We start from the raw sequence: 10,812 nt of genomic DNA, 5'->3' as shown, positions 1-10,812 counted from the left end.
ATTCATTGAGTTATTTTTGGTAAAGGACTATCAATTCTTCAGGGAATTCATTAAAACACAAAGAGAAATCTTGTTCTAGAGGCTTACTCCTACCAGCAACATCTTTATAGTAAATAATCTCCGAGTCCCTTATACTGCAAGGAGATCCAACCAGTCCATTCTAGAGGAGATCAATCCTGGATGTTCATTGGAGGGACTGATGCTAAAGCTGAAACTGCAATACTTTGGCCACCTCATGCGACGAGTTGACTCACTGGAAAAGACTCTGATGCTGGGAAAGGCTGGGGGCGGGAGGAGAAGGGGACGACGGAGAATGAGATGGCTGGATGGCATCACCGACTCTGTGGACATGAGTTTGAGTGAACTCCGGGAGTTGGTGATGGACAGGGAGGCCTGGCGTGCTGTGATTCATGGGGTCGCGGAGAGTCGGACACGACTGAGCGACTGAACTGAACTGAACTGAATGTTCAGTCTGAGGTTGATGTTTGGGAGAAACGACTGGCAAGAGAAGGAAGCTCCCCAAGCCACTTAATTTGTATATGGGATTAAAATCTCATTGAAAAGTGATATTCCCTGAAATGTAGTCCAAATCATTTTGTAAGATTTTAGTTATGTTCAAAAGACAGTTAAAACGACTGCAAGAAAGCAGAAAGTGAAACAGATTTTCAGGAATTTCATCACTAGATTACTTTCTTGCAGCATCCATTTCTTCCCAAGCCCATCATGGTATTCTAAGAAGTTTCTCTTTTTCCCAGCACTTTAATGGCTTCAGTACCCTCAAAGAGTCTTGCTTCAGCTTCCTGTTCCCTAGAATTAGGATCAAAGAGTGTCCCCAGGGATAGAAGAGTCTGGTTGTTATACCAACAATGAGCAACAGTTTGTTTTCAGGTATAGTACCAACTGATATTTGTATGGCAGTGCCTACAAAATACAGGATAAAGAGGATGATAAAAGAAACCAAGATCTTTATTGCTTTGATATGTGCTTCAGTGCTGGGATCTCTGAATCCTGTGGCATGAAATTGCATCTTTCTGTTGTGTCTCCAAAGGGAAGTGATTAATAAGAAACATGTAATCAGGCATAATACAAAGACAAGAATGACTCCAATATTGAGCAGAATCTGATTTGTCAAGTATTCACTTTTATGCATGGTGATCAGCCAGGTTGTGCTTCTGTTCTTCATAATATTATTAATAATAGGCTTTGTAATGCTTGCAAAAGCAAATAACCATGAAATAAGCAAGCATACCATGAAAAGGAGAAGAACCCTGTTGATATGACCCTTCAGCCAGAGAAAAACGCAGTGGGAATAATTGGCTATCTTCAGGAAGTAGAAGATGCTGAGGCTGGTGGCAAACCAGACACTTGATTGACTCATAATTATCCATAAGTGAGCTATATATTGAATTAGATTACCAGACAAATATATATCTGGGAAAAACATCCTCACATATGTATCTGTAATTATTATCCATATCAGGCAAAATCTTGAAGAGGCTAATCCAGTGAGAATAAGGCTGACAGTAGAGATCTTCTTGCTTTTCACACAGTCAATGCAGCTTACAACTCCAATAAATCCATTCCCTAAAATCCCCAATATTGATTCACTAACTGCTACAAAAACGAGAAGGCCTTCTACTATACTCAGCATGTCTGCCAATCCCCAGTACTGTTCTTGTGTCATTAATTTTCAATTACCTGCTGAAGTAAAAGGCATGTATTGCTGCTTGATGGCAGGATGATTTTTTTCCTTTTCATTTCATAAAGATGAAATGGCCCCAATTACTGCCTTGTGATGTAATCCAAAATAACTTCACAGAGACCCCTCCAGTTATGGATATAAAATTTAGCTAGTCTGCAGAACACACATCCAGACTGAATGCCTACCCACAATTTGTTAAGATGCAAATAAAAGTTTCTGTTTCTTGAAATCTACTTTTCCTCCTGAGACTATTTTGCATTTGTTACCCTGGATTGTACAGTAGGAGTACCAAACACATACGTAGAGAAAACAGAGTAGAATAGAAACAAAAGTTGGACTTCATCATTTTTTAATGTGAACAATAATATTGTCATTTATATTGTATTAATAATGACAGGGAACTTCCCAGCTGGCTCAACAGATAAAGAATCTGCCTGCAGTACAAGGGATGCCAGAGACCGTGTTCGATCCCTGGGTCAGGAAGATCCCCTGGAGGAGGGCAGGCAACCCACTCCAGTATCCTGGTCTGGAGAATGCCATGGACAGAGGAGCCTGGTGGGCTACATTCCATGGGGTCACAAAGAATCAGACATGACTGACTAACAAAGCACAGCACAATAAGAACAGTTTAGATATATAAAGCAGAAATAATGTATTGAAGAGATGAATGAATTTAGCCATTGTAGAAGCAAGCTGCTTCTTTGAAAAATCAATAAAATGGATTAGTCTTTAGTCATGCTGCTTAAGGGTTTCCGAGTTGACTCAGTGGCAAAAAATCTACCTGTAAATGCAGGAGTCTCAGGAGATGTGGGTTTGAACCTTGGGTCAGGAAGATCTTGCTGCCCACTCCAGTATTTTTGCCTGGAAAATTCCATAGATAGAGGAACCTGGCTGGCTAGAACCCAAGGGGCCACAAAAATTCAGACATAACTTAGCAACTACGCACGCAAGCATGCTAACTAAGAATAAAAGAGAGGCCAGAAGTGAAATGCGGTATCAGAACTGATCCCATGGACGTTTAAAGGAATATTACGAGTAACTCTATGTACCCAATTTCATAAATTAGGTGAAATGTCCCAACTCTTTGAAAAACATCCAATGTCAACACTCATACAAGATGAAATAAGAATGTGAATAGGTCTAAGCCTGTTATTAAAATGAGGGGCTAATCAATAACCTTCTAAAACAGATGCAACAGGCCAAGGTGGAGTCACGGTAAATTGTAACAAACTTTTAAGGAATATTATACTAATTCTCTCTAGTCTCCTTCAAAGGATAGAAGCAGAGGAAATATTTTCCAACTCATTTTAAGTTCAACATTACCCTAATATCAAAACCAGACACAGACATTACTAGAAGAGAAAATTACAGACTAATATCTCTCATGATCACAGATGTGAAAATTCTCATTGAATTAGTAAATTCAATCCAAAAATGTATACAAAAATATTATTTAGCACAAACAATTGGGATATAGCCTAAGCATACAAACCTGGTTCAACATTAAAGATAATTTAATGTAACCCATCATATTAACAAATGAAAAAAAGCACACAATATATCAATAGCTGCAAAAAAAGCATTTGACAAAATCCACACTCATTCATTATAAAAACACTCAATAAGCCAAGAATAGATGAAAATATCTTCAACTTGATAAAGATAATCTGAAACAAATCTAAAAGTAGCATTATACTTCATGGTGAAATACTCAAAGTTTTTATACCAATATTAGGTACAAGTCAAAGTTTTATACCAATATTAGGTACATGTCAAAGTCTCTGTCACTACTGCTTTCAACATGTTCTAGAAATACTAGTTAATGCAACAAAGGAAGAAAGATAAAAGTATACAAATTGGGATGGTAGAAATGAAATGATCTTTGTTTTCAGTCAACATGATCATGTATATAGAAATCCGAAAGAAATGACAAAAAAAGAAAAAACCCTCCTGAAACTAATAAGCAGTTAGTTTGATAAAAATGTAGCAAGATACAAAGTTACAATATATAAGTCAATTGCTTTCTTACACAACAATGAACAAATGGAATTTAAAATTAAAATACCATTTCCATAACATCTCCCAAAATGAAATACTTAGGTATAAATATAACATAATAAGTGCAAAACTTATATGAGGAAAACTACAAAACTGATAAAGAAGAACTAAGTAAATGCAAATGACAGAGGAACCTGGCAGACTACAGTTCATGGAGTCATAGAGTCAGACAGTTCATGGAATCATAGAGTCAGATATGACTGAGTAACTAAGCACACATGTAAATGTAACAACAGTCCATGATTACGGATAGCAAGACTCGATTTTGTCAAAATGTCAGTTCTTCCCCACTTGATCTATAGATTCAGTGCAATCACAGTAAAAAAATCTCAGCATGCTATTTTGTTGATATTAACAAACCGATCCTAAAGTTTATATTAGGAGTCAAAAGATCCAGTATAGGAAACATAATATTGAAGAAGAAGAAAGAGAACTGACACTATTTGCTGTCAAGACTTAAACAAGACAGTGTGGTTTTCAGTTTAGTTCAGTTCAGTCGCTCAGTCGTGTCCGACTCTTTGCGACCCCATGAATCACAGCACGCCAGGCCTCTTAGCAAAACAATAGACCAATACATAAATGGAACAGAATAAAGAGCCTATAAACAGATCCACCTAATCAACTGACCTTCAACAAAAGAGCAAAGCCAGTACAATGGAGCACAGATAATCTTTTCAGCAAGCAGCGCTGGAACAAATGGACACCCTCTTGCAAAAAAAAATAAAAGACTTTGGACACATATTTACACCATTCTTAAACATTAATACCAAACAGATCACACACCAAAATGTAATAAACAAAATTATAAAACTTCTACTAGATAACATAGAAGAAAACCTAGATGATCTTCAGAATGGCAATGACTTTTAAGATAAAGCACCAAAGGCACCATGAAAGAATTAATTGATAAGCAGGACTTCATTAAAAAAAAAAACAATCTGCTTTCCAAAAGACACAGTCAAGAAAAGGAAAAGACAAGTCTCAGACTGGGAGAAAATATCTTCAAAAGATATATCTGATAAATTACTGTTATCCAGAGCATAAAAAGAATTCATAATACTCAACAAAATGTAGATAAGAAAACCTAGCTAAAAATTGGGTCAAAGATTTCAACATATACACCCCAAAGAAGATATAAAGGTATCAAATTATATTCTGCTGGCACCAGTTCCCTGATCCAAGTTCAGAATAAGGTCCTGAATGATTTCAATAAACTGAAGTGAAATAATTATTATCCTAGGTTTAAAAAAACCCTCTGATTTCAGCAGGTTATGAATAAGAAAAGAGACCCAGCTGCCACTGGCAATTATCTTTAACCCCAAAGAGACAAGGTCTAGGATGAAGACGCTAATGTCACAGAATAGAGAGGTAAATAGCTTGAGTCCTTGGTCATGGACCAGAATCATCTGTCCTATAGATGCCTAGGTAAATGAAATAATTTTCTTATAGTTTACACTAGTTTGAGACAAATTTTTTTTTAATAGTCAAAAGTTTCCTATTGTTGTTCAGTCACCAAGTCATGTCCAAGTCACATCCAACTCTTTACAACCACCTGGACTGCAGCATGCCAGGCTTCCTGGTCCCTCACTATCTCCTGGAGTTTGCCCAAGGCAATAAACAACTATGTCATACTCCTTTCTCAATCTTGATCCAGTCAGTTGTTCCATACTGGGTTCTAACTATAGTTTCTTGACCTGCATACAGGTTTATCAGGAGACAGGTTAGATGGTCTGGTATTCCCATCTCTTTAAGAGTTTTCCACGGTTTGTTATGATCCACACAGTCAAAGGCTTTAGCATCGTCGATGAAAGAGAGGTCGATGTTTTTGTGGAGTTCCCTTGCTTTCTCTATGATCCAACAAATGTTGGCAATTTGATCTCTGGTTCCCCTGCCTTTTCTAAACCTAGCTTGAACATCTGAAAGTTCTTGGTTCATATAATGTTGAAGCAGGATTTTTCTGACTAACATAGCTCCCCAAAATATTGTTAATACATACATATTTTCAGGGACTGGTTCATGCTGTATATAACAAAGAATAATCTTTCATATCACCTTAAGAATTATAACAATTAATGACAAATTCTTTTTAAAAAATATCTATTCATTTATTTATTTGGCTATGTCAGGTCTTAGGGCTTCTAAGTAACACAGCTGGTAAATAATCTGCCATCAATGTAGAAGACCGTGGGTCAATTCCTGATGGGACTATCCCCTAGAGAAGGGATAGTTGCACATGCAGGATTTTTATTATGGCGCAAGGACTCTCTAGTTGCATTGCTCAGGTTTAGTTGCTCCACAGCCTGCAGGATCTCAGTTCTTCAGCCAGGGTTGGAACCTATGTCCCCTGCATTGCAAGGTGGATTCGTAATTACTGGATCACAAGGGAAGTTCTTGTGTAATTGTTTTTATCTGTGGAAACTTCCCTCATGATTTAAGGTTAATATAAATGAGAACACTAACTTTTCCAATCATCTAACAATATTGATTGCTAACATCCCAAATATGTCTCTTCTTTACATTGTGTAGCTCTAATAAATATTTCAATAATTTATACTTATTCATCTGAATATTGACTTTTTTTCCTGGTTAAAGAAGCATTTTATTTTAGCATCCTTAACAAAGCCCTTAGATTTCTGTATACTCTTTTCAAGGAAATCTCACTTCCAGAGCCACATCACAAACTAAGATGCAAATATCACATACTAGCATAAAGAGAATTTCCATTTCACCAGAAATCAAAATTCCATGCAAAGTAGATAACACTTTCATGGTAAATAAACCCCAGGCATCAGAAGTCTACTTTGGAAAGGAAAAATTTTAAGTAACTATTAAAAACTATTCAAGAGAATCATGACCTATCTAGAAACTTGGAAATCACCTAAAAAGCCTTTTAAAAAGAGCCACTGTCATTATTTTGCTACATAACTTTAACTTTTACATGCTTTGTGGATATTCTTAGAATATGTTGTTCTGTAATATTTTCTCTACTAAGAAACACAGCTATCATTTCTCATATTAATAATACCCCTGTCTATCATGATATCTAAGAGAGTATCTTAGTCATTCTCCTTCTCTAAAGTTTCTAATGCTATCAATTGTACACTATAGGGTTTCTCAACCTCACACATGACATTCTGGGCTGGATAGTTCTTTGTTGTAGGAGGCTGTTCTGGAATTGCAGGATGCCTAGCAGCATCCCTGGCCTCTACCCACAAGTAGCTGACATCATCTCCCCAGCTGTGACAACCATAAATGTCTCCAGACATTGCCAAATGTCCCTTGCAGAGGGGGCAAAAATCTCCAAAGTCGAAAAACACTGATACACTGTTACAACTACTACCCATTGATAAATAATTGTGTGAAATTTTTTCTTCTTCACATACCTATGTTTGTTTTACGTGAAAGCATGTTAAGAATACGTACAAAAACATGACTTACAAATATTGAACATAGGTCAAAAAGTAGGCATTTCCTTACATGCATTCCTCCCCCACTATAAAACAAGAGATATTCCTGGTTTCACAAATGAGAGAATAGTTTTACTACGTGGAATGGAAATTGAAATGACATGTACACTAGAGCACAGAAAGTCCTGATAAATTTTGAAAGACCCACATGCAGTCCGTATTCTTTGTTGCTGAGCAACATGTCATCACAATAGATAAGTAGGAAACATTCATTACTAAAATCTGAAAAGTTCTCATAAAAACAAAATACATTATTTTTAAGTATACAAACAAGAGTATAATACATAAAAATATATGCAGATGAATAATCAGCCAAGATATGATCTATTTAAATTAAAAAGATTTCACTAGGAGATAATGAAAGTTTGGAATAAAAGTACAGAAATAATGCAGAAGCCAACACAATATTGTAAAGCAATTACCCCACATTAAAAAAGAGAAAAAAGTACAGAAATAATGTATTTCTGAATAGGGAAATAAAAAATTATAAAAATGTAGATATATTCTCAAGGTTTTATAGGTTTAGTATATTCCCAAGTATTGTCTTGAAAGAACTGTGAATAGAATTCAAAAAAGATGACAGTAGTCATTCAACAAAATTTCAGTCAATAAAGTTTTTAATCAAGTAATTTTTAAAATATTATATGTGCTTATGTTAAGAATATATACAAAGGCACAAATGAATGCTTTATTCAATTGATTTCTATTATGTGATTGTCAAAGGATGTATTCATAATATTTCTGGATTTTTTTGGTGAGTGAAGGGTATGGTATAGATTTGCTTTATAAGCTGGTAACTGATATTTTGAATACCTTTGGATTAAAAAAGAATCTAGATGAATTCGAAGGTGTTTAATTAGCACTCCGTGTCTAAAATTTCTCCTTTATTAATTATATGTTAATGTTCTAAATCACTTTCAATATCTGCTGCCATGTGTTCAGTTCCATGAATGCTCTATTTCATTCTGCTTCTTTGTTTTGTTTTTTACTCTTTTTCTGGTTTGCTCCTTTGCAATTTTACTTTCTATATTTTGATTTTTTATCTTCTATCTTCTCTTGCATAGAATTGCTTTCTTGAATTTAATGGAGAATATCTAGTACAATTACCCTATAATTCTTGTTTCCTGAAGTAACTCTTTTTTAAACTGTTTTTCATTCCACTGTGTGCTATATATTGTTGCTTAAACCTTTTGTTGGTTTTCTTTTACTTTGCTTACACAGTCTCAAAGAGTAAGTCAGTCTTCAAATTAGCTCTACAACTTCTGCCTGAAACCACTGAGTGGCTTTTGGATCTTCTTTTTTGTTTTTATATGTATTTAGATTATCCTTGTGTTATCAAGGTGACAATATACAACCTTGACGTACTCCTTTTCCTATTTGGAACCAGTCTGTTGTTCCATGTCCAGTTCTAACTGTTGCTTCCTGACCTGCATACAGGTTTCTCAAGAGGCAGGTCAGCTGGTCTGGGATTCCCATTTCTTTCAGAATGTTCCACAGTTTATTGTGATCCACACAATCAAAGGCTTTGGCATAGTCAATGAAGCAGAAATAGATGTTTTTCTGAAACTCTCTTGCTTTCTCCATGATCCAGTGGATGTTGGCAATTTGATCTCTGGTGCCTCTGCCTTTTCTAAAACCTGCTTGAACATCTGGGAGTTCACGGTTTACATACTGCTGAAGCCTGGCTTGGAGAATTTTGAGCATGACTTTACTAGCGTGTGAGATGGCATTGCCTTTCTTTGGGATTGGAATGAAGACTGACCTCTTCCAGTCCTGTGGCCACTGCTGAGTTTTCCAAATTTGCTGGCATATGGAGTGCAGCACTTTCACAGCATCATCTTTCAAGACTTGAAATAGCTCAACTGGAATTCCATCACCTCCACTAGCTTTGTTCGTAGTGATGCTTTCTAAGGCCCACTTGACTTCACATTCCAAGATGTCTGGCTCTAGGTCAGTGATCACGTTATCGTGACTATCTTGGTCGTGAAGATCTTTTTTGTACAGTTCTTCTGTGTATTCCTGCCACCTCTTCTTAATATCTTCTGCTTCTGTTAGGTCCATACCATTTCTGTCCTTTATCGAGCCCATCTTTGCATGAAATGTTCCCTTGGAATCTCTAATTTTCTTGAAGAGGTCTCTTGTTTTTCCTGTTCTGTTGTTTTCCTCTATTTCTTTGCATTGATCACTGAGGAAGTCTTTCTTATCTCTCCTTGCTATTCTTTGGAACTCTGCATTCAGATGCTTATATCTTTCCTTTTCTCCTTTGCTTTTCGCCTCTCTTCTTTTCACAGCTATTTGTAAGGCCTCCTCAGACAGCCATTTCGCTCTTTTGCATTTCTTTTCCATGGGGATGGTCTTGGTCCCTGTCTCCTGTACAATGTCACGAACCTCCGTCCAGAGTTCATCAGGCACTCTATCTATCAGATCTAGTCCCTTAAATCTATTCCTCACTTCCACTGTATAATCATAAGGGATTTGATTGAGGTCATATCTGAATGGTCTAGTGGTTTTCCCTACTTTCTTCAATTTAAGTCTGAATTTGGCAATAAGGAGTTCATGATCTGAGCCACAATCAGCTCCTGGTCTTGTTTTCACTAACTGTATACAGCTTCTCATGAGGAACGCTGGGCTGGAAGAAGCACAAGCTGGAATCAAGATTGCTGGGAGAAATATCAATAACCTCAGATATGCAGATGACACTACCCTTATGGCAGAAAGTGAAGAGGAACTAAAAAGCCTCTTGATGAAAGTGAAAGAAGAGAGTGAAAAGGTTGGTTTGAAGCTCAACATTCAGAAAACAAAGATCATGGCATCTGGTCCCATCACTTCATGGGAAATAGATGGAGAAACAGTGGAAACAGTGTCAGACTTTGTTTTTTTGGGCTCCAAAATCACTGCAGATGCTGATTGCAGCCATGAAATTAAAAGACGCTTGCTCCTTGGAAGGAAAGTTATGACCAACCTTGATAGTATATTAAAAAGCAGAGAGATTACTTTGCCAACCAAGGTCCGTCTAGTCAAGGCAATGGTTTTTCCCGTGGTCATGTATGGATGTGAGAGTTGGACTGTGAAGAAGGCTGATCGCCGAATAATTGATGCTTTTGAACTGTGGTATTGGAGAAGACTCTTGAGAGTCCCTTATACTGCAAGGAGATCCAACCAGTCCATTCTAAAGGAGATCAATCCTGGATGTTCATTGGAAGGACTGATGCTAAAGCTGAAACTGCAATACTTTGGCCACCTCATGCGACGAGTTGACTCACTGGAAAAGACTCTGATGCTGGGAAAGGTTGGGGGTGGGAGGAGAAGGGGACGACCAAGAATGAGATGGCTGGATGGCATCACCAACTCTGTGGACATGAGTTTGGGTGTACTCCCGGAGTTGGTGATGGACAGGGAGGCCTGGCGTGCTGTGATTCATGGGGTCGCAGAGAGTCGGACACGACTGAGCGACTGAACTGAACTGTGTTATCAACCTAGACAGATAACTAACTTGCTACCCAGCAATCCAAGAGAGCCGGGCAGAGTTGATTCTCTTGGAAATTGCAATAGGGGAACTTCTCTTCCATTTTATCTCTCTGTTTT

At 37.2% G+C, this 10,812-nt stretch overlaps 1 pseudogene; it reads right to left on the bottom strand.

The window, feature by feature from the left end:
- Positions 1 to 680: 680 nt before the first annotated feature.
- LOC129537123 (taste receptor type 2 member 10-like) lies at positions 681 to 1,651 on the bottom strand (annotated as a pseudogene).
- Positions 1,652 to 10,812: the final 9,161 nt, after the last annotated feature.

This window comes from Moschus berezovskii, chromosome 6, assembly GCF_049115385.1.
Source record: "Moschus berezovskii isolate FMDL1 chromosome 6, NW_MosBer_1.0, whole genome shotgun sequence".
In the NCBI taxonomy this organism is placed as follows: domain Eukaryota; kingdom Metazoa; phylum Chordata; class Mammalia; order Artiodactyla; family Moschidae; genus Moschus; species Moschus berezovskii.
The sequence above is the reverse complement of the archived record's forward strand: the minus strand, read 5'-3'. Positions and strand labels throughout refer to the sequence as shown.